Genomic DNA, 24,336 nt, shown 5'->3' with positions numbered 1-24,336 from the left:
CCTCTACACTGTCCCCATCAAACACTCCCAGGACAGGTACAGCACGGCGTTAGATACAGAGTAAAGCTGCCTCGACACTGTCCCCCATCAACACTCCCAGGACAGGTACAGCACGGGGTTAGATGCAGAGTAAAGCTTCCTCTACACTGTCCCCATCAAACACTCCCAGGACAGGTACAGCACGGGGTTAGATACAGAGTAAAGCTTCCTCTACACTGTCCCCATCAAACACTCCCAGGACAGGTACAGCACGGGGTGAGATACAGAGTAAAGCTCCCTATACACTGTCCCCATCAAACACTCCCAGGACAGGTACAGCACGGGGTTAGATACAGAGTAAAGCTCCCTCTACACTGTCCCCATCAAACACTCCCAGGCCAGATACAGCACGGGGTGAGATGCAGAGTAAAGCTCCCTCGACACTGTCCCTCATCAAACACTCCCAGGACAGATACAGCACGGGGTTCGATACAGAGTAAAGCTCCCTCGACACTGTCCCCCATCAAACACACCCAGGACAGGTAGAGCACGGGGTTAGATGCAGAGTAAAGCTCCCTCTGCACTGTCCCCATCAAACACACCCAGGACAGGTAGAGCACGGGGTTAGATGCAGAGTAAAGCTCCCTCTACACTGTCCCCATCAAACACTCCCAGGACAGGTACAGCATGGGGTTAGATACAGAGTAAAGCTTCCTCTACATTGTCCCCCATCAAACACTCCCAGGACAGATACAGCACGGGGTTAGATGGAGAGTAAAGCTCCCTCTACACTGTCCCCATCAAACACTCCCAGGACAGGTACAGCACGGCGTTAGATACAGAGTAAAGCTGCCTCGACACTGTCCCCCATCAACACTCCCAGGACAGGTACAGCACGGGGTTAGATGCAGAGTAAAGCTTCCTCTACACTGTCCCCATCAAACACTCCCAGGACAGGTACAGCACGGGGTTAGATACAGAGTAAAGCTTCCTCTACACTGTCCCCATCAAACACTCCCAGGACAGGTACAGCACGGGGTTAGATACAGAGTAAAGCTCCCTCTACACTGTCCCCATCAAACACTCCCAGGACAGGTACAGCACGGGGTTAGATACAGAGTAAAGCTCCCTCTACACTGTCCCCATCAAACACTCCCAGGCCAGATACAGCACGGGGTGAGATGCAGAGTAAAGCTCCCTCGACACTGTCCCCCATCAAACACTCCCAGGACAGATACAGCACGGGGTTCGATACAGAGTAAAGCTCCCTCGACACTGTCCCCCATCAAACACACCCAGGACAGGTAGAGCACGGGGTTAGATGCAGAGTAAAGCTCCCTCTGCACTGTCCCCATCAAACACACCCAGGACAGGTAGAGCACGGGGTTAGATGCAGAGTAAAGCTCCCTCTACACTGTCCCCATCAAACACTCCCAGGACAGGTACAGCATGGGGTCAGATGCAGAGTAAAGCTCCCTCTACACTGTCCCCATCAAACACTCCCTGGACAGATACAGCACGGGGTTAGATACAGAGTAAAGCTCCCTCTACACTGTCCCCATCAAACACTCCCAGGACAGGTACAGCACGGGGTTAGATGCAGAGTAAAGCTCCCTCGACACTGTCCCCCATCAAACACTCCCAGGACAGGTACAGCACGGGGTTAGATGCAGAGTAACGCTCCCTCTACACTGTCCCGGATCAAACACTCCCAGGACAGGTACAGCACGGGAATAGATGCAGAGTAAAGCTCCCTCTCCATTGTCCCCATCAAACACTCCCAGGACAGATACAGCACGGGGTTCGATGCAGAGTAAAGCTCCCTCTACATTGTCCCCATCAAACACTCCCAGGACAGATACAGCACGGGGTTAGATGCAGAGTAAAGCTCCCTCTACTCTGTCCCCCATCAAACACTCCCAGGACAGGTACAGCACGGGGTTAGATGCAGGGTAAAGCTCCCTCTACACTGTCCCCATCAAACACTCCCAGGACAGGTACAGCACGGGGTTAGATGCAGAGTAAAGCTTCCTCTACACTGTCCCCCATCAAACACTCCCAGGACAGATACAGCACGGGGTTAGATACAGAGTAAAGCTCCCTCTACACTGTCCCCCATCAAACACTCCCAGGACAGGGACAGCACGGGGTTAGATGCAGAGGAAAGCTTCCTCAACACTGTCCCCATCAAACACTCCCAGGGCAGATACAGCACGGGGTTAGATACAGAGTAAAGCTCCCTCTACACTGTCCCCATCAAACACTCCCAGGACAGGTACAGCACGGGGTCAGATGCAGAGTAAAGCTCCCTCTCCATTGTCCCCCATCAAACACACCCTGGACAGGTACAGCACGGGGTTAGATACAGAGTAAAGCTCCCTCTACACTGTCCCCCATCAAACACTCCCAGGACAGGTACAACACGGGGTTAGATGCAGAGTAAAGCTCCCTCTACATTGTCCCCCATCAAACACACCCTGGACAAGTACAGCACGGGGTTAGATACAGAGAAAAGCTCCCTCTACATTGTCCCCCATCAAACACACCCTGGACAGGTACAGCACGGGGTTTGATGCAGAGTAAAGCTCCCTCTACACTGTCCCCCATCAAACACTCCCAGGACAGATACAGCACGGGGTTAGATGCAGTAAAGCTTCCTCTACACTGTCCCCCATCAAACACTCCCAGGACAGGTACAGCACGGGGTTAGATGCAGAGTAAAGCTCCCTCTACACTGTCCCCATCAAACACTCCCAGGACAGGTACAGCACGGGGTTAGATGCAGAGTAAAGCTTCCTCTACACTGTCCCCCATCAAACACTCCCAGGACAGATACAGCACGGGATTAGATACAGAGTAAAGCTCCCTCTACACTGTCCCCCATCAAACACTCCCAGGACAGGTACAGCACGGGGTTAGATGCAGAGTAAAGCTTCCTCGACACTGTCCCCATCAAACACTCCCAGGACAGATACAGCACGGGGTTAGATACAGAGTAAAGCTCCCTCTACACTGTCCCCATCAAACACTCCCAGGACAGGTGCAGCACGGGGTTAGATGCAGAGTAAAGCTCCCTCTACATTGTCCCCCATCAAACACACCCTGGACAGGTACAGCACGGGGTTAGATACAGAGTAAAGCTCCCTCTACACTGTCCCCCATCAAACACTCCCAGGACAGGTACAGCACGGGGTTAGATGCAGAGTAAAGCTTCCTCTACATTGTTCCCCATCAAACACTCCCAGGACAGATACAGCACGGGGTTAGATGCAGAGTAAAGCTCCCTCTACACTGTCCCCATCAAACACTCCCAGGACAGGTACAGCACGGGGATAGATGCAGAGTAAAGCTCCCTCTACATTGTCCCCATCAAACACTCCCAGGACAGATACAGCACGGGGTTAGATGCAGAGTAAAGCTCCCTCTACATTGTCCCCATCAAACACTCCCAGGACAGATACAGCACGGGGTTAGATGCAGAGTAAAGCTCCCTCTACACTGTCCCCCATCAAACACTCCCAGGACAGGTACAGCACGGGGTTAGATGCAGAGTAAAGCTCCCTCTACACTGTCCCCATCAAACACTCCCAGGACAGGTACAGCACGGGGTTAGATGCAGAGTAAAGCTTCCTCTACACTGTCCCCCATCAAATACTCCCAGGACAGATACAGCACGGGGTTAGATACAGAGTAAAGCTTCCTCTACACTGTCCCCCATCAAACACTCCCAGGACAGGTACAGCACGGGGTTAGATGCAGAGTAAAGCTTCCTCTACATTGTCCCCCATCAAACACTCCCAGGACAGATACAGCACGGGGTTAGATGCAGAGTAAAGCTCCCTCTACACTGTCCCCCATCAAACACTCCCAGGACAGGTACAGCACGGGGTTAGATACAGAGTAAAGCTGCCTCGACACTGTCCCCCATCAAACACTCCCAGGACAGGTACAGCACGGGGTTAGATGCAGAGTAAAGCTTCCTCTACACTGTCCCCATCAAACACTCCCAGGACAGGTACAGCACGGGGTTAGATACAGAGTAAAGCTTCCTCTACACTGTCCCCATCAAACACTCCCAGGACAGGTACAGCACGGGGTTAGATACAGAGTAAAGCTCCCTCTACACTGTCCCCATCAAACACTCCCAGGACAGGTACAGCACGGGGTTAGATACAGAGTAAAGCTCCCTCTACACTGGCCCCATCAAACACTACCAGGACAGATACAGCACGGGGTTAGATGCAGAGTAAAGCTCCCTCGACACTGTCCCCCATCAAACACTCCCAGGACAGATACAGCACGGGGTTCGATACAGAGTAAAGCTCCCTCGACACTGTCCCCCATCAAACACACCCAGGACAGGTAGAGCACGGGGTTAGATGCAGAGTAAAGCTCCCTCTACACTGTCCCCATCAAACACACCCAGGACAGGTAGAGCACGGGGTTAGATGCAGAGTAAAGCTCCCTCTACACTGTCCCCATCAAACACTCCCAGGACAGGTACAGCATGGGGTTAGATGCAGAGTAAAGCTCCCTCTACACTGTCCCCATCAAACACTCCCTGGACAGATACAGCACGGGGTTAGATACAGAGTAAAGCTTCCTCTACACTGTCCCCATCAAACACTCCCAGGACAGGTACAGCACGGGGTTAGATGCAGAGAAAAGCTCCCACGACACTGTCCCCCATCAAACACTCCCAGGACAGGTACAGCACGGGGTTAGATGCAGAGTAAAGCTCCCTCTACACTGTCCCCCATCAAACACTCCCAGGACAGGTACAGCACGGGGATAGATGCAGAGTAAAGCTCCCTCTACATTGTCCCCATCAAACACTCCCAGGACAGATACAGCACGGGGTTAGATGCAGAGTAAAGCTCCCTCTACATTGTCCCCATCAAACACTCCCAGGACAGATACAGCACGGGGTTAGATGCAGAGTAAAGCTCCCTCTACACTGTCCCCCATCAAACACTCCCAGGACAGGTACAGCACGGGGTTAGATGCAGAGTAAAGCTCCCTCTACACTGTCCTCATCAAAAACTCCCAGGACAGGTACAGCACGGGGTTAGATGCAGAGTAAAGCTTCCTCTACACTGTCCCCCATCAAACACTCCCAGGACAGATACAGCACGGGGTGAGATACAGAGTAAAGCTCCCTCTACACTGTCCCCCATCAAACACTCCCAGGACAGGTACAGCACGGGGTTAGATGCAGAGTAAAGCTTCCTCTACACTGTCCCCATCAAACACTCCCAGGACAGATACAGCACGGGGTTAGATACAGAGTAAAGCTCCCTCTACACTGTCCCCATCAAACACTCCCAGGACAGGTACAGCACGGGGTTAGATGCAGAGTAAAGCTCCCTCTACATTGTCCCCCATCAAACACACCCTGGACAGGTACAGCACGGGGTTAGATACAGAGTAAAGCTCCCTCTACACTGTCCCCCATCAAACACTCCCAGGACAGGTACAGCACGGGGTTAGATGCAGAGTAAAGCTCCCTCTACATTGTCCCCCATCAAACACACCCTGGACAAGTACAGCACGGGGTTAGATACAGAGTTAAGCTCCCTCTACATTGTCCCCCATCAAACACACCCTGGACAGGTACAGCACGGGGTTAGATACAGAGTAAAGCTCCCTCTACATTGTCCCCCATCAAACACACCCTGGACAGGTACAGCACGGGGTTAGATACAGAGTAAAGCTCCCTCTACACTGTCCCCCATCAAACACTCCCTGGACAGATACAGCACGGGGTTTCATGCAGAGTAAAGCTCCCTCTACACTGTCCCCCATCAAACACTCCCAGGACAGATACAGCACAGGGTTAGATGCAGTAAAGCTTCCTCTACACTGTCCCCCATCAAACACTCCCAGGACAGGGACAGCACGGGGTTAGATGCAGAGTAAAGCTCCATCTACACTGTCCCCATCAAACATTCTCAGGAGAGGTACAGCACGCGTTTCGGTACAAAGTAAAGCTCCATCCACACTGTCCCCATCAAACACTCCCCGGACAGGTGCAGCACGGGGTTAGATCCAGAGTAAAGCTCCCTCTACACTGTCCCCATCAAACACTCCCAGGACAGGTACAGCACGGGGTTAGATACAGAGTAAAGCTCCCTCTACTCTGTCCCCATCAAAAACTCCCAGGACAGGTACAGCACGGGGTTAGATACAGAGTAAACCTCCCTCTACACTGTCCCCATCAAACACTCCCAGGACAGGTACAGCACGGGGTTAGATACAGAGTAAAGCTCCCTCTACATTGTCCCCATCAAACACTCCCAGGACAGATACAGCACGGGGTTAGATGCAGAGTAAAGCTCCCTCTACACTGTCCCCCATCAAACACTCCCAGGACAGGTACAGCACGGGGTTAGATGCAGAGTAAAGCTCCCTCTACACTGTCCCCATCAAAAACTCCCAGGACAGGTAGAGCACGGGGTTAGATGCAGAGTAAAGCTTCCTCTACACTGTCCCCCATCAAACACTCCCAGGACAGATACAGCACGGGGTGAGATACAGAGTAAAGCTCCCTCTACACTGTCCCCCATCAAACACTCCCAGGACAGGTACAGCACGGGGTTAGATGCAGAGTAAAGCTTCCTCTACACTGTCCACATCAAACACTCCCAGGACAGATACAGCACGGGGTTAGATTCAGAGTAAAGCTCCCTCTACACTGTCCCCATCAAACACTCCCAGGACAGGTACAGCACGGGGTTAGATGCAGAGTAAAGCTCCCTCTACATTGTCCCCCATCAAACACACCCTGGACAGGTACAGCACGGGGTTAGATACAGAGTAAAGCTCCCTCTACACTGTCCCCCATCAAACACTCCCAGGACAGGTACAGCACGGAGTTAGATGCAGAGTAAAGCTCCCTCTACATTTTCCCCCATCAAACACACCCTGGACAAGTACAGCACGGGGTTAGATACAGAGTAAAGCTCCCTCTACATTGTCCCCCATCAAACACACCCTGGACAGGTACAGCACGGGGTTAGATACAGAGTAAAGCTCCCTCTACATTGTCCCCCATCAAACACACCCTGGACAGGTACAGCACGGGGTTAGATACAGAGTAAAGCTCCCTCTACACTGTCCCCCATCAAACACTCCCTGGACAGATACAGCACGGGGTTTCATGCAGAGTAAAGCTCCCTCTACACTGTCCCCCATCAAACACTCCCAGGACAGATACAGCACGGGGTTAGATGCAGTAAAGCTTCCTCTACACTGTCCCCCATCAAACACTCCCAGGACAGGGACAGCACGGGGTTAGATGCAGAGTAAAGCTCCATCTACACTGTCCCCATCAAACATTCTCAGGAGAGGTACAGCACGCGTTTAGGTACAAAGTAAAGCTCCATCCACACTGTCCCCATCAAACACTCCCCGGACAGGTGCAGCACGGGGTTAGATACAGAGTAAAGCTCCCTCTACACTGTCCCCATCAAAAACTCCCAGGACAGGTACAGCACGGCGTTAGATACAGAGTAAACCTCCCTCTACACTGTCCCCATCAAACACTCCCAGGACAGGTACAGCACGGGGTTACATACAGAGTAAAGCTCCCTCTACACTGTCCCCATCAAACACTCCCAGGACAGGTATAGCATGGGTTTAGGTACAGAATAAAGCTGCCTCGACACTGTCCCCCATCAAACACTCCCAGGACAGGTACAGCACGGGGTTAGATACAGAGTGAAGCTCCCTCTGCACTGTCCCCCATCAAACACTCCCAGGACAGGTACAGCACGGGGTTAGATACAGAGTAAAGCTCCCTCTACACTGTCCCCATCAAACACTCCCAGGACAGAAACAGCACGGGGTTAGATGCAGAGTAAAGCTCCCTCGACACTGTCCCCCATCAAACACTCCCAGGACAGGTACAGCACGGGGTTAGATACAGAGTAAAGCTCCCTCTACACTGTCCCCATCAAACACTCCCAGGACAGATACAGCACGGGGTTAGATGCAGAGTAAAGCTCCCTCGACACTGTCCCCCATCAAACACTCCCAGGACAGATACAGCACGGGGTTAGATACAGAGTAAAGCTCCCTCGACACTGTCCCCCATCAAACACACCCAGGACAGGTAGAGCACGGGGTTAGATGCAGAGTAAAGCTCCCTCTACACTGTCCCCATCAAACACACCCAGGACAGGTAGAGCACGGGGTTAGATGCAGAGTAAAGCTCCCTCTACACTGTCCCCATCAATCACTCCCAGGACAGGTACAGCATGGGGTTAGATGCAGAGTAAAGCTCCCTCTACACTGTCCCCATCAAACACTCCCTGGACAGATACAGCACGGGGTTAGATACAGAGTAAAGCTTCCTCTACACTGTCCCCATCAAACACTCCCAGGACAGGTACAGCACGGGGTTAGATGCAGAGTAAAGCTCCCTCTACACTGTCCCCCATCAAACACTCCCAGGACAGGTACAGCACGGGGTTAGATGCAGAGTAAAGCTCCCTCTACACTGTCCCCCATCAAACACTCCCAGGACAGGTACAGCACGGGGTTAGATGCAGAGTAAAGCTCCCTCTACACTGTCCCCATCAAACACTCCCAGGACAGGTACAGCACGGGGTTAGATACAGAGTAAAGCTTCCTCTACACTGTCCCCCATCAAACACTCCCAGGACAGGTACAGCACGGGGTTAGATGCAGAGTAAAGCTTCCTCTACATTGTCCCCCATCAAACACTCCCAGGACAGATACAGCACGGGGTTAGATGCAGAGTAAAGCTCCCTCTACACTGTCGCCATCAAACACTCCCAGGACAGGTACAGCACGGGGTTAGATACAGAGTAAAGCTGCCTCGACACTGTCCCCCATCAAACACTCCCAGGACAGGTACAGCACGGGGTTAGATGCAGAGTAAAGCTTCCTCTACACTGTCCCCATCAAACACTCCCAGGACAGGTACAGCACGGGGTTAGATACAGAGTAAAGCTTCCTCTACACTGTCCCCATCAAACACTCCCAGGACAGGTACAGCACGGGGTTAGATACAGAGTAAAGCTCCCTCTACACTGTCCCCATCAAACACTCCCAGGACAGGTACAGCACGGGGTTAGATACAGAGTAAAGCTCCCTCTACACTGTCCCCATCAAACACTCCCAGGACAGATACAGCACGGGGTGAGATGCAGAGTAAAGCTCCCTCGACACTGTCCCCCATCAAACACTCCCAGGACAGATACAGCACGGGGTTCGATACAGAGTAAAGCTCCCTCGACACTGTCCCCCATCAAACACACCCAGGACAGGTAGAGCACGGGGTTAGATGCAGAGTAAAGCTCCCTCTGCACTGTCCCCATCAAACACACCCAGGACAGGTAGAGCACGGGGTTAGATGCAGAGTAAAGCTCCCTCTTCACTGTCTCCATCAAACACTCCCAGGACAGGTACAGCATGGGGTTAGATGCAGAGTAAAGCTCCCTCTACACCGTCCCCATCAAACACTCCCTGGACAGATACAGCACGGGGTTAGATACAGAGTAAAGCTTCCTCTACACTGTCCCCATCAAACACTCCCAGGACAGGTACAGCACGGGGTTAGATGCAGAGTAAAGCTCCCTCTACACTGTCCCCCATCAAACACTCCCAGGACAGGTACAGCACGGGGTTAGATGCAGAGTAAAGCTCCCTCTACACTGTCCCCATCAAACACTCCCAGGACAGGTACAGCACGGGGTTAGATGCAGAGTAAAGCTTCCTCTACACTGTCCCCCATCAAACACTCCCAGGACAGATACAGCACGGGGTTAGATACAGAGTAAAGCTCCCTCTACACTGTCCCCCATCAAACACTCCCAGGACAGGTACAGCACGGGGTTAGATGCAGAGGAAAGCTTCCTCAACACTGTCCCCATCAAACACTCCCAGGACAGATACAGCACGGGGTTAGATACAGAGTAAAGCTCCCTCTACACTGTCCCCATCAAACACTCCCAGGACAGGTACAGCACGGGGTTAGATGCAGAGTAAAGCTCCCTCTCCATTGTCCCCCATCAAACACACCCTGGACAGGTACAGCACGGGGTTAGATACAGAGTAAAGCTCCCTCTATACTGTCCCCCATCAAACATTCCCAGGACAGGTACAGCACGGGGTTAGATGCAGAGTAAAGCTCCTTCTACATTGTCCCCCATCAAACACACCCTGGACAAGTACAGCACGGGGTTAGATACAGAGTAAAGCTCCCTCTACATTGTCCCCCATCAAACACACCCTGGACAGGTACAGCACGGGGTTAGATACAGAGTAAAGCTCCCTCCACATTGTCCCCCATCAAACACACCCTGGACAGGTGCAGCACGGGGTTAGATACAGAGTAAAGCTCCCTCTACACTGTCCCCCATCAAACACTCCCTGGACAGATAAAGCACGGGGTTTGATGCAGAGTAAAGCTCCCTCTACACTGTCCCCCATCAAACACTCCCAGGACAGATACAGCACGGGGTTAGATGCAGTAAAGCTTCCTCTACACTGTCCCCCATCAAACACTCCCAGGACAGGGACAGCACGGGGTTAGATGCAGAGTAAAGCTCCCTCTACACTGTCCCCATCAAACACTCCCAGGACAGATACAGCACGGCGTTAGATACAGAGTAAAGCTCCCTCTACACTGTCCCCATCAAACACTCCCAGGACAGATACAGCACGGGGTTAGATACAGAGTAAAGCTCCCTCTACACTGTCCCCATCAAACTCTCCCAGGACAGATACAGCACGGGGTTAGATACAGAGTAAAGCTCCCTCTACACTGTCCCCCATCAAACACACCCTGGACAGGCACAGCACGGGGTTAGATACAGAGTAAAGCTCCCTCGACACTGTCCCCTTCAAACACTCCCAGGACAGGTACAGCACGGGGTTAGATGCAGAGTAAAGCTCCCTCTACACTGTCCCCATCAAACACTCCCAGGACAGGTACAGCACGGGGTTAGATGCAGAGTAAAGCTTCCTCTACACTGTCCCCCATCAAACACTCCCAGGACAGATACAGCACGGGGTTAGATACAGAGTAAAGCTCCCTCTACACTGTCCCCCATCAACCACTCCCAGGACAGGTACAGCACGGGGTTAGATGCAGAGTAAAGCTTCCTCTACACTGTCCCCATCAAACACTCCCAGGACAGATACAGCACGGGGTTAGATACAGAGTAAAGCTCCCTCTACACTGTCCCCATCAAACACTCCCAGGACAGGTACAGCACGGGGTTAGATGCAGAGTAAAGCTCCCTCTACATTGTCCCCCATCAAACACACCCTGGACAGGTACAGCACGGCGTTAGATACAGAGTAAAGCTCCCTCTACACTGTCCCCCATCAAACACTCCCAGGACAGGTACAGCACGGGGTTAGATGCAGAGTAAAGCTCCCTCTGCATTGTCCCCCATCAAACACACCCTGGACAAGTACAGCACGGGGTTAGATACAGAGTAAAGCTCCCTCTACACTGTCCCCCATCAAACACTCCCAGGACAGGTACAGCACGGGGTTAGATGCAGTAAAGCTTCCTCTACACTGTCCCCCATCAAACACTCCCAGGAAAGGGACAGCACGGGGTGAGATGCAGAGTAAAGCTCCCTCTACACTGTCCCCATCAAACACTCCCAGGACAGATACAGCACGGGGTGAGATACAGAGTAAAGCTCCCTCTACACTGTCCCCATCAAACACTCCCAGGACAGATACAGCACGGGGTTAGATACAGAGTAAAGCTCCCTCTACACTGTCCCCATCAAACTCTCCCAGGACAGATACAGCACGGGGTTCGATCCAGAGTAAAGCTCCCTCTACACTGTCCCCCATCAAACACACCCTGGACAGGCACAGCACGGGGTTAGATACAGAGTAAAGCTCCCTCGACACTGTCCCCTTCAAACACTTCCAGGACAGGTACAGCACGGGGTTAGATGCAGAGTAAAGCTCCCTCTACACTGGCCCCATCAAACACTCCCAGGACAGGTACAGCACGGGGTTAGATGCAGAGTAAAGCTTCCTCTACACTGTCCCCCATCAAACACTCCCAGGACAGATACAGCACGGGGTTAGATACAGAGTAAAGCTCCCTCTACACTGTCCCCTATCAAACACTCCCAGGACAGGTACAGCACGGGGTTAGATGCAGAGTAAAGTTTCCTCTACACTGTCCCCATCAAACACTCCCAGGACAGATACAGCACGGGGTTAGATACAGAGTAAAGCTCCCTCTACACTGTCCCCATCAAACACTCCCAGGACAGGTACAGCACGGGGCTAGATGCAGAGTAAAGCTCCCTCTACATTGTCCCCCATCAAACACACCCTGGACAGGTACAGCACGGGGTTAGATGCAGAGTAAAGCTCCCTCTACACTGTCCCCATCAAACACTCCCAGGACAGGTACAGCACGGGGTTAGATGCAGAGTAAAGCTTCCTCTACACTGTCCCCCATCAAACACTCCCAGGACAGATACAGCACGGGGTTAGATACAGAGTAAAGCTCCCTCTACACTGTCCCCCATCAAACACTCCCAGGACAGGTACAGCACGGGGTTCGATGCAGAGTAAAGTTTCCTCTACACTGTCCCCATCAAACACTCCCAGGACAGATACAGCACGGGGTTAGATACAGAGTAAAGCTCCCTCTACACTGTCCCCATCAAACACTCCCAGGACAGGTACAGCACGGGGTTAGATGCAGAGTAAAGCTCCCTCTACATTGTCCCCCATCAAACACACCCTGGACAGGTACAGCACGGGGTTAGATGCAGAGTAAATCTCCCTCTACACTGTCCCCCATCAAACACTCCCAGGACAGATACAGCACGGGGTTAGATGCAGTAAAGCTTCCTCTACACTGTCCCCCATCAAACACTCCCAGGACAGGGACAGCACGGGGTTAGATACAGAGTAAAGCTTCCTCTACACTGTCCCCATCAAACACTCCCAGGACAGGTACAGCACGGGGTTAGATACAGAGTAAAGCTCCCTCTCCACTGTCCCCCATCAAACACACCCTGGACAGGTACAGCACGGGGTTAGATGCAGAGTAAAGCTCCCTCCACACTGTCCCCATCAAACACTCCCAGGACAGGTACAGCACGGGGTTAGATGCAGAGTAAAGCTCCCTCTACACTGTCCCCATCAAACACTCCCAGGACAGGTACAGCACGGGGTTAGATGCAGAGTAAAGCTCCCTCTACATTGTCCCCATCAAACACACCCAGGACAGGTACAGCACGGGGTTAGATACAGAGTAAAGCTCCCTCCACACTGTCCCCATCAAACACTTCCAGGACAGGTACAGCACGGGGTTAGATGCAGAGTAAAGCTCCCTCTACACTGTCCCCATCAAACACTCCCAGGACAGGTACAGCACGGGGTTAGATGCAGAGTAAAGCTCCCTCTACATTGTCCCCATCAAACACACCCAGGACAGGTACAGCACGGGGTTAGATACAGAGTAAAGCTCCCTCCACACTGTCCCCATCAAACACTCCCAGGACAGGTACAGCACGGGGTTAGATGCAGAGTAAAGCTCCCTCTACACTGTCCCCATCAAACACTCCCAGGACAGGTACAGCACGGGGTTAGATGCAGAGTAAAGCTCCCTCTACATTGTCCCCATCAAACACACCCAGGACAGGTACAGCACGGGGTTAGATACAGAGTAAAGCTCCCTCCACACTGTCCCCATCAAACACTCCCAGGACAGGTACAGCACGGGGTTAGATGCAGAGTAAAGCTCCCTCTACACTGTCCCCATCAAACACTCCCAGGACAGGTACAGCACGGGGTTAGATGCAGAGTAAAGCTCCCTCTACACTGTCCCCATCAAACACTCCCAGGACAGATACAGCACGGGGTTAGATGCAGAGTAAAGCTTCCTCTACATTGTCCCCCATCAAACACACCCAGGACAGATACAGCACGGGGTTAGATACAGAGTAAAGCTTCCTCTACACTGTCCCCATCAAATGCTTTTGGCAATTTCCCTTCATAATCTTTGCCTGCAGCACAGTCTGAGCGTGAGTCTGTGGCTGTGAGTGTGATTGTCTGCCTATCTTGTGCTGTGTGGGTGATTTCAGAATCTAACAGAAGCTTCCCTTCCTTGCCTTCTCCTGTCCTATATTCTCCTTGACATCCAAAGCGCACCTCATGTTGAAAACTCGAATCATTTATACAGACTGTATTCATGTTTTTGTCAGTGAGGAAATTGCAGAACCACAGACCAATAGCAGGTGCATTCAGACAGTGCAAAGCCCAATGTAGTTTATTTTGGAATGCTACAATATTGTTCCACTCAGTACACTGCGTGCCTTAATGCTGCAGAAAGATTTTACCATATCTATTCTGATCACATTGGCAACATTTCACTGGGTCAATGTTCCCAACAATTTCTAAATCTTTCCACACAGCAATCTCTCAGTTTCAGCATGTGTTTCCTTGTTTGTTTCTCCCTGGTTTGTGTGGATTCTCTGATAGATTCCTCGTCCTTCTCCTCCCCATGTGCAGTTGTCCACACCCCATGTCCCTGTCCTGCTCCCAAACGCGGCATCCCATTGCAATAAGGCAGGTGATACAGGAGCGTTTCAGTGAGTGCAGAAGGTGAGTTCTGATTCTGACCCAGCTGTGTGGGTTTGCTGGGTTAACCCCACCATCCAGTGACAGTTTAATCAGGGCATTTATTGTTAGAAATCTAAGTGTTAATCAGTCACTCTTTGTGTCTCTGCCTACATGTTTGCATGCCTGTGTCTGTGTGTGCCTCTCTGTGTCTGAGTGTTTTCTTTGTGTTCATGTTTTAATAAGTGCCAATTTGCCGTAATGTTCCAGCTTAATATACTTGTTTCTGAATCTCAAACAGCCTGCTGTCCATTGCAAATCCACAATAATGTTTAAATTGGTGAATATCTCCCCGTCTCTCTGTGACTCTCTCTGTTCCTCACTTGCTCAATTTGTCCATCTCCGTCCCAGCGAGAAGCATGAAATACTGCAGAATTCTCACCCACTCTCTGAGTCTCTCTCAATCTCTCCCTCTCTCTTTCTCTCTCTCTCTAAATCTCTCAAACTCTCTCTGTCACACACACTGTTGGTTGTGTTCCTCGATTACAGAAATTCTGAAAGCCATGCAAACCAGTAAAATACTTGCAGCGAGTCCCCACAACATGAGGGAGTGGAGAGAGAAAAGGGATGTGTTACCAATCTCACTGTGGACTGTATATCGATTGTGACTGTCTTCAAAACTGCCCATAAGGCTGTTAACACTTCATTGATTCAGATTAAATTAAAACTGACCTGTATTCTCCCCAGTTGCGTTCTGTTAACTCCCCTGGATTCCACAAACACCTGTCTCCACAACTGTCAATCCCTCTCCCCAGCTCTCCCTCTCTCCCTCCCTCATCCCTTGGGAAATAAGGAAAAGCAGGTGACAGAAGTGTTAGTGAGGGATCACTTTGGGACCAGTGACCATAATTCCATTAGTTTTAAGATAGCTATGGGGAATGAAAGGTCTGGCCCAAAGTTTAAAATTCTAAATTGGGGCAAGGCCAATTTTGATGGTATCAGGCAGGAACTTTCAAAAGTGAATTGGGGGAGTCTGTGGGACGGCAAAGGGATGCCTGATAAGTGGCAGGCTTTCAAAAGTGTTTTAACCAGGGTTCAGGGTAAGCACATTCCACTTGGAGTGAAGGGCAAGGCTGGTAGAAGTAGGGAACCCTGGATGACTGGGGTTCTTGAGGTCCTGGTCAAGAAGAAGAAGGAGACCATGACATGCATAGGCAGCTTGATCGAGTGAATCCCTTGAAGAGAATAGGGGTTTAGGAGTAGAGTTGAGAGAAATCAGGGGGGCAAAAAGGGTACACAAGATTGTTTTGGCAGACAAGTCAAAGGAGAATCCAAAGAGCTTCTACAAATACATAAAGACCAAAAGAGTAACTAGGGAGAGAGTTGTGTCTCACTAAGGTCAACAGGGTCATCTATGTGCGGATCCACAAGAGTTGGGGAGATCCTAAATGAATATTCCTCATCATTATTCACTGTTGAGAAAAGTATGGATGTGAGGGAGCTTGGGGAAATAAATAGTGATGTCTTGAGGAATGTACCTATAACGGAGAAGGAGGTGCTGGAAGTCTTAAAGCACATCAAGGTCGATAAATTCCCTGATGAGGTATATCCCAGGACGTTGTGGGAGGCTAGGGAGGAAATTGCGGTTCCCCGAGCAGAGACATTTGAATCATTGATAATCACATGTGAGATGCCTGAAGATTGGAGGGTGGCAAATGTTGTGCCTTTGTTTAAAAAGGGCTGCAGGGAAAAGCCTGGGTGCTACAGGCCGGTGAGCCTCACATCTGTGGTGGGTCAGTTTTTGGAAGGTATTTTGAGAGACAGGATCTATAGGCATTTAGAGACGCATGGACTGATTAGGAACAGTCAGCATGGCTTTGTGAGTGGAAAATCATGTCTCATAAATTTGATTGAGTTTTTTGAAAGGGTAACCAAGGAGGTAGATGAGGGCAGTACAGTTGATGTTGTCTACATGGACTTTAGCAAGGCCTTTGACAAGGTACCTCATGGTAAGTTGTTGAGTAATGTTAAATCTCACGGGATCCAGTCTGAGGTAGCTGAATGGAAACAAAATTGGCTTGCTGACAGAAGACAGAGGGTGGCTGTAAAGGTTTGGTTTTCACACTGGAGGCCTGTGACCAGCGGAGTGCCTCGGGGATTGGTGCTGGGTCCACTGTTATTTGTCATTTATATTAACGATTTAGATGAGAAGATAGGGAGGCATGGTTAGTAAGTTTGCAGATGACACCAAGATTGGTGGCATAGTGGACAGTGAAGAAGGTTACCTCGAAATGCAACGGGATCTTGGTCAATTGGGCCAGTGAGCTGACAAATCGCAGATGGAGTTGAATTTAGATCAATGTAAGGTGATGCATTTTGGTAGATTGTACCAGCACACTTCAACCCACCTTCTTGTCTGCTGGGACCCACCTTTGACCATGATACCCTTCCCAGTACCTCACTGCACTCACTGACCTCTGGACTACAACTCCTTTTCCCATCCCCCTGAAAAATTAGTTTAAACCCCCCCCCCGAAGAGCCGTAGCAAATGTCCCTCCCAGGATATTGGTCCCCCTCTGGTTCAGGTGCACCCCGTCCTGTTGGTACAGGTCCCACCTTCCCCAGAAAGTGTTCCAATTATCCACATAGCTGAAACCCTCCCTCCTACACCACCCTGCATCCATGTGTTTAACTACACTCTCTCCCTGTTCCTCAACTCGCTATCCCGTGGCACCGGCAACATACCAGAGATGACAACCTGTTTTGTCCTGGCTCTCAGCTTCCACCCAAGCTCCCTGAATTCCTGTTTTAAGTCCCCGTCCCCTCTCTTACCGATGTCTTTGGTGTCGACGTGCACCACGACTTGTGACTGTTCCCCCTCCCCCTTTGGAATCCTGAAGACACGGTCGGAGATGTCACGGACCCTGGCATCCGGGAGGCAACATACCATCCGTGAGTCACTCTTGTTGCCACAGAACCTCCTATCTATCCCTCGAACAAACGAGGCCCCAATAACTATAGCTCTACCGCTCTCCCCCTTTCCCTTCTGAGCCACAGGGACGGACTCAGCGCTGGCGATCTGGTCACTGCGGCTCACCACTGGTAGGTCGCCCCCCTCACCTGTATCCAAAGTGCAATACTTGTTGCTAAGGGGAACGACCACAGGGGATCCCCGCACCGACTGCTTCCTCCCAGCCCCTCTCACTGTCACCCATCTATTTTCATTCCCTGGAGCAACTATATCCCTGAAGCTTGTGTCTATGGCCCTCTCTGCCTCCCTGATGACCCTAAGCTCATCCAACTCCAGCTCCCTAACGCGGTCTTGGAGGAGCTGCAGATGGGTGCACCTCCCACAGGTGTAATCAGCAGGGACACTGACGGTGTCCCTCACCTCAAACATTCTGCAGGAGGAACATTGCACTGCCTTCACTTCCATCCCCTCCATATAACTTACTGTTACAAAGAAAAAGAATTGCTCCAATGGAACACTGAACCCTTTTTCCCCTTCCTCAGAGTGCACTGGGAAAGAACAAGGATTCAAAATTGAAGGGTAACAGAATGAATTTTAACCTGTCCTGTGTCGCCCGCTTCCGCCTAAGCCCTGCGAGCCAAAGCCCTTCCAGCTCTCACTCTGCTTCCCACTCAGTCCACTGCCCGCTCCCGACGCTGCCCGCTGTAGAGTGCGGCCGGCTTTTTATGTTCCAGTCGAACAAAGAGGTCGAACCCCCCCAGGGAACGGACTTTTATACGAAGAACTCAACCTCCCAGTGAATATGTGCTGAGCTCTCTTTATCACAGCCTGTGTTACTTGATTTGTTTGACTCTTTTGGAGTTGGTTCAATTCTTCATGTTCAGACTGTTGATGTTGAGACTGGACCATTGATCTTTGGAATGTTGTTTCTTTCCTGATTTAAACACAATAATAACAGAAACCATCTCCTGCTTTCCAATCCTGTGGTTAACCTCTGATGCTGTGATGGTTAAGAAGGCAGACATGACAGTTGTCTTTATTAGCCGAGTTATAGGAGATAGGAGCAGGGAGGTTGTGATGGAGCTGTATAAAACCCTCATTGAGCCTCAGCTGGAGGACTGTGAGGAGTTCCAGTGGCCTCACTAGAAGAAGGATGTGATTTCCCAGCGAGGGACGGAAGAGGGATTCACCGGGATGTTTCCTGGGCTGGAGTGTTTCTGCAGTGAAGACAGGATGGTGAGGCTGGGGTTGTTTTCTTCAGAACAGTGAACGTGGAGCGTGGACCTCATTGTGGTTACAAAATAATGAGGGACAAAGATAGGAGAGTTAAGAAGAAACTTTTTCCTCTTAGCAGAGGGGTCAATATCCAGGAGCAGTGGATTTAGGGTGGATTTGAGGGGAACATTAACGTTCCATAGTCATGTCAGAAATCCTGCTGGCCATCCTGCACAGCACGATCCCACAGACACGCCAAACGCAACGTGTTAGCAGCCAGATAGAAAACAAAAGAGTAGATGTGAATTGATGAAAGGGTAAAACACAACAGCACGGATTCACCCCCAGTTACAGAGTCGCTGTTTATAAATCCAACCTATGGGAGGATGTGATTGAGGTTCCTTTTCCAAATTCAAGAAAGGCATTGATTAAGAAGGGAAAAAAATCAGAGTATGAAAATAAAGTGGTGTGGAAGGTTAAAATGGGCAGGATGGAGAGATGCTTCAGCGTGATTTGGAGAGGATGTGTGTATGGCCATCTGCATGGAAGATGCAGTATAATGTGACTAAGTGTGAGGTGATCCACTTTGGCAGCAATAATAAGAACACAGATTATGACTTGAACGGATGTAAATTGAGAGCTGGATACTCAGCGAGACCTTGGTGTCCTCATGCATCAGTCACTGAAAGTAAGCAAGCAGGCACAGCAGGCAGTAACAAAGGCAAATGGGATGTTGGCCTTCACAGCGAGAGGATTTGAGGAGAGAAACAGGGATGTTTTGCTGCAATTGTCGAGGGCATTGGAGTTTTATAGGACATAGAACATAGAATAGTACAGCACAGAACAGGCCCTTCGGCCCACGATGTTGTGCCGAGCTTTATGTGAAACCACGATCAAGCTATCCCACTCCCTATCATCCTGGCGTGCTCCATGTGCCTATCCAATAACCGCTTAAATGTTCCAAAAGTGTCTGACTCCACTATCACTGCAGGCAGTCCATTCCACACCCCAACCACTCTCTGCGTAAAGAACCTACCTCTGATATCCTTCCTATATCTCCCACCACGAACCCTATAGTTATGCCCCCTTGTAATAGCTCCATCTACCCGAGGAAATAGTCTTTGGACATTCACTCTATCGATCCTCTTCATCATTTTATAAACCTCTATTAAGTCTCCCCTCAGCCTCCTCCGCTCCAGAGAGAACAGCCCTCGCTCCCTCAACCTTTCCTCATAAGACCTACCCTCCAAACCAGGCAGCATCCTGGTAAGTCTCCTCTGCACTCTTTCCAGCGCTTCCACATCCTTCTTATAGTGAGGTGACCAGAACTGCACACAATATTCGAAATGTGGTCTCACCAAGGTGCTGTATAGTTACAACATAACCCCACGGCTCTTAAACTCCAACCCCCTGTTAATAAAAGGTAACACACTCGAGGCCTTCTTCACAGCTCTATCCACTTGAGTGCAACCTTTAGAGATCTGTGGATATGGACCCCAAGATCTCTCTGTTCCTCCACAGTCTTCAGAACCCTACCATTCTCAAGGATGACGCTAAATAGTGACACAATCCCCAAGGATCACTCTAAATAGAGACACAATCCCCAAGGATCACTCTAATTAGTGACACAATCTCCAAGGATCACTCTAAATAGTGACACAATCCAAAGGGATCACTCTAAAAAGTGACGCAATCCCCGAGGATCACTCTAAATAGTGACACAATACAAAGGGATCACTCTAAATAGTGACGCAAACCCCAAGGTTCACTCTAAATAGTGATACAATCCTCAAGGATCACATAAATAGAGACACAATCCCCAAGGATCACTCTCAATAGTGACACAATCCCCAAGGATCACTCTAAATAGTGACTCAATCCCCAAGGATCACTCTAAATAGTGACACAATCCCCAAGGATCACTCTCAATAGAGACACAATCCCCAAGGATCACTCTAAATAGTGACACAGTCCACAAGGATCACTCTAAATAGTGACACAATCCCCAAGGATCACTCTAAATAGTGACACAATCCCCAAGGATCACTCTAAATAGTGACACAATCATAAGAACATAAGAACATAAGAAATAGGAGCAGGAGTAGGCCATCAATTCCTCGACCCTGCCCCACCATTCAATAAGATCATGGCTGATCTGAAGTGGATCAGTTCCACCGACCCGCCTGATCCCTACAGCCCCTAATTCCCTTACCGATCAGGAATCCATCTATCCGTGATTTAAACATATTCAACGAGGTAGCCGACACCACTTCAGTGGGCAGAGAATTCCAGAGATTCACCATCCTCTGAGAGAAGAAGTTCCTCCTCAACTCTGTCCTAAACTGACCCCCCTTTATTTTGAGGATGTGCCCTCTAGTTCTAGTTTCCTTTCCAAGTGGAAAGAATCTCTCCACCTCTACCCTATCCAGCCCCTTCATTATCTTATAGGTCTCTATAAGAACCCCCCTCAGCCTACTAAATTTCAACGAATACAAACCCAATCTGCTCCGTCTCTCCTCATAATAAACACCCCTCGTCTCTGGTATCAACCTGGTGATCCTTCCCTGCACTCCCTCCAAGGCCAATATATCCTTCCACAAATAAGAGGACCAATACTGCTCAGAGTATTCCAGCTGCGGCCTCACCAATGCCCTGTACAGATGCAGCAAGACATCTCTGCTTTTATATTCTATCCCCTTGCGGTATAGGTCAACATCCCATTTGCCTTCTTGATCACCATTTCCAACTGCAGACTGGGTTTTTGCATCTCATGCACAAGGACCCCCAGGTCCCTTTGCACAGTAGCATGTTGTAATTTTTTTCCATTTGGATAAAAATCCAATTTTCTATTATTTCCTCCAAAGTGAATAACCTCGCATTTGTTAACGTTATACTCCATCTGCCAGATCCTCGCCCACCCACTCAGCCTGTCCAAATCTCTCTGCAGACCTTCTACGACCTCCACACGATTCACAATCCCCAACGATCACCCTAAATGGTGACACAATCCCCAAGGATCACTCTAAAGAGAGACACAATCCACAAGGACCTCACTAAATAATGACACAATACCCAAGGATCTCTCTAAATAGTGGCACAATCCCCAAGGATCAGTCTAAATAGTGACACAATCCCCAAGGATCACTCTCAATAGAGACAGAATCCACCAGGATCATTCTAAATGCTGACACAATCCCCAAGGATCACTATAAATAGTGTCACAATCCCCAAGGATCACTCTCAATAGAGACAGAATCCCCAAGGATCACTCTAAATAGTGACACAATCCCCAAGGATCACTCTAAATAGTGACACAATATCCGAAGGAACAGTCTAAATCGTGGCACAATCCACAAGGATCACTCTAAATAGTGACACAATCCCCAACGATCTCTCTAAATAATGACACAATCCCCAAGGATCACCCTCAAAAGAGACACAATCCCCAAGGATCACTCTAAATAGTGACACAATCACCAAGGATCACTCAAAATAATGACACAATCCCCAAGGATCTCTCTAAATAGTGACACAATCCCCAAGGATCAGTCTAAATAATGACACAATCCCCAAGGATCTCTCTAAATAGTGACACAACCCCAAGGATCACTCAAAATACTGACATAATCCCCAAGGATCACTCCAAATAGTGGCACAATCCCCAAGGATCACTCTAAATAGTGACACAATCCCCAAGGATCACTCGAAATACTGACATAATCCTGAAGGATCACTCCAAATAGTGCACAATCCCCAAGGATCACTCTAAATAGTGACACAATCCTCAAGGATCACTCAAAATAATGAGACTATCCCCAAGGATCACTCTAAATACTGACACAATCCCCAAGGATCACTCGAAATAGTGACACAATCCCCAAGGATCACTCTAAATAGTGACACAATCCCCAAGGATCACTCTAACTAGTGACAAAATCCCCAAGGATCACTCTAAATAGTGACACAATCCCCAAGGATCACTCTAAATAGTGACACAATCCCCAAGGATCACTCTAAATAGTGACACAATCCACAAGGATCACTCTAAATAGTGACACAATCCCCAAGGATCACTCTAAATAGTGACAGAATCCCCAAGGATAACTCTAAATAGTGACACAATCCCCTAGGATCACTCTAAATAGTGACACAATTCCCAAGGAACACTCTAAATAGTGACACGCCTCAGAAACAGGAAAGGCGCAGTCACTATGTTGGGGGTGTACTACAGGCCCCCCAACAGCCCAAGGGAAGGGGAAGAATGGATATGTCAGGAGATACTGGATAGGTGCAGGAAATATAGGGTTGTTGTAGTGGGAGACTTCAATTTCCCTGGTATAGACTGGAAATCGCTGAGGGCAGGCACTCTGGATGGGGAGGAATTTGTAAAATGTGTACAGGAGGGTTCGTTGGAACAATATGTGGACAGCCCGACTAGAGAGGGGGCTATACTGGACCTGGTACTGGGGAATGAGTCCGGTCAGGTCTTCAAAGTTTTGGTTGGGGAACATGTGGCAAATAGTGACCACAATTCTGTTAGCTTTAGGATAGTGATGGAAAAGGATGAGTGGTGTCCCAAGGGTAAGGTGTTGGATTGGGGGAAGGCTAACTTTATTGGGATCAGGCAGAAATTGGCAGCTCTTGATTGGGAGAGGCTGTTTGAGGGTAAATCCACATCTGGTATGTGGCAGTCTTTTAAGGAACGGTTGTTAGGGCTACAGGACAAGCATGTGCCTGTAAAAAAGAAGGATAGGAAGGGTAGGATTAGAGAACCGTGGATAACCAGGGAAATTGAGGGACTGATCAAAAGGAAAAGAGAGGCGTATGTTAGGTCCAAGCAGCTAAAAACGGAGGGAGCTCTGGAGGAGTATAATGAAAGTAGGAAAATACTCAAACGGGGAATTAGAAGAGCAAAAAGGGGTCACGAAATGTTCTTGGCAGACAGGATTAAAAAGAATCCCAAGGCATTTTATTCATACGTTAGGAACAAAAGGGTTGTTAGGGAAAAAATCGGACCTCTCAGGGACAAAAGTGGGGACTTATGCTTGGAGCCCAAAGAGGTAGGGGAGATCCTAAATGAATACTTTGCGTCGGTATTCACTAAGGAGAGGGATGTGTTGACTGGGAGTGTCTCGGAGGGGAGTGTTGAACCGTTGGAGAAAATCTCCATTACAAAGGAGGAAGTGTTAGGTTTGTTGGAGAATATAAAGACTGACAAATCCCCAGGGCCTGATGGAATCTATCCTCTGGGAGCGGACCTGCGGGGTGGAGACTGTGAGCGGTGAGAGAGAGAGCGCGGACTGTGAGTAAATTCTGGTTTTTTTTTGTCTAATTTTCGGGAGGTTTTTTGTAATTAACGGAAACCGGAAGGCCGCATCGCGAAGCCTGCCGGTAGCTGTAGTTTTTTTTTTCTCTCGGGCCCCTAGCCCTATAAATTGGTGCAGAGGAGATACCCGATCCTCTACACTGGTAGAGGATCCCACCCTTCCATCCTCCTCTAACCTAATTATAAGTGTGGGGAAGTTTTTTGTTTTCTTTTTTTCTTGCTGGTAATGGCTTCAGGGATGGCAGTTCAGGCAGTATGCTGCATC

This window comes from Mustelus asterias, unplaced genomic scaffold, assembly GCF_964213995.1.
Source record: "Mustelus asterias unplaced genomic scaffold, sMusAst1.hap1.1 HAP1_SCAFFOLD_279, whole genome shotgun sequence".
NCBI classification, from domain to species: domain Eukaryota; kingdom Metazoa; phylum Chordata; class Chondrichthyes; order Carcharhiniformes; family Triakidae; genus Mustelus; species Mustelus asterias.
The sequence above is the reverse complement of the archived record's forward strand: the minus strand, read 5'-3'. Positions refer to the sequence as shown.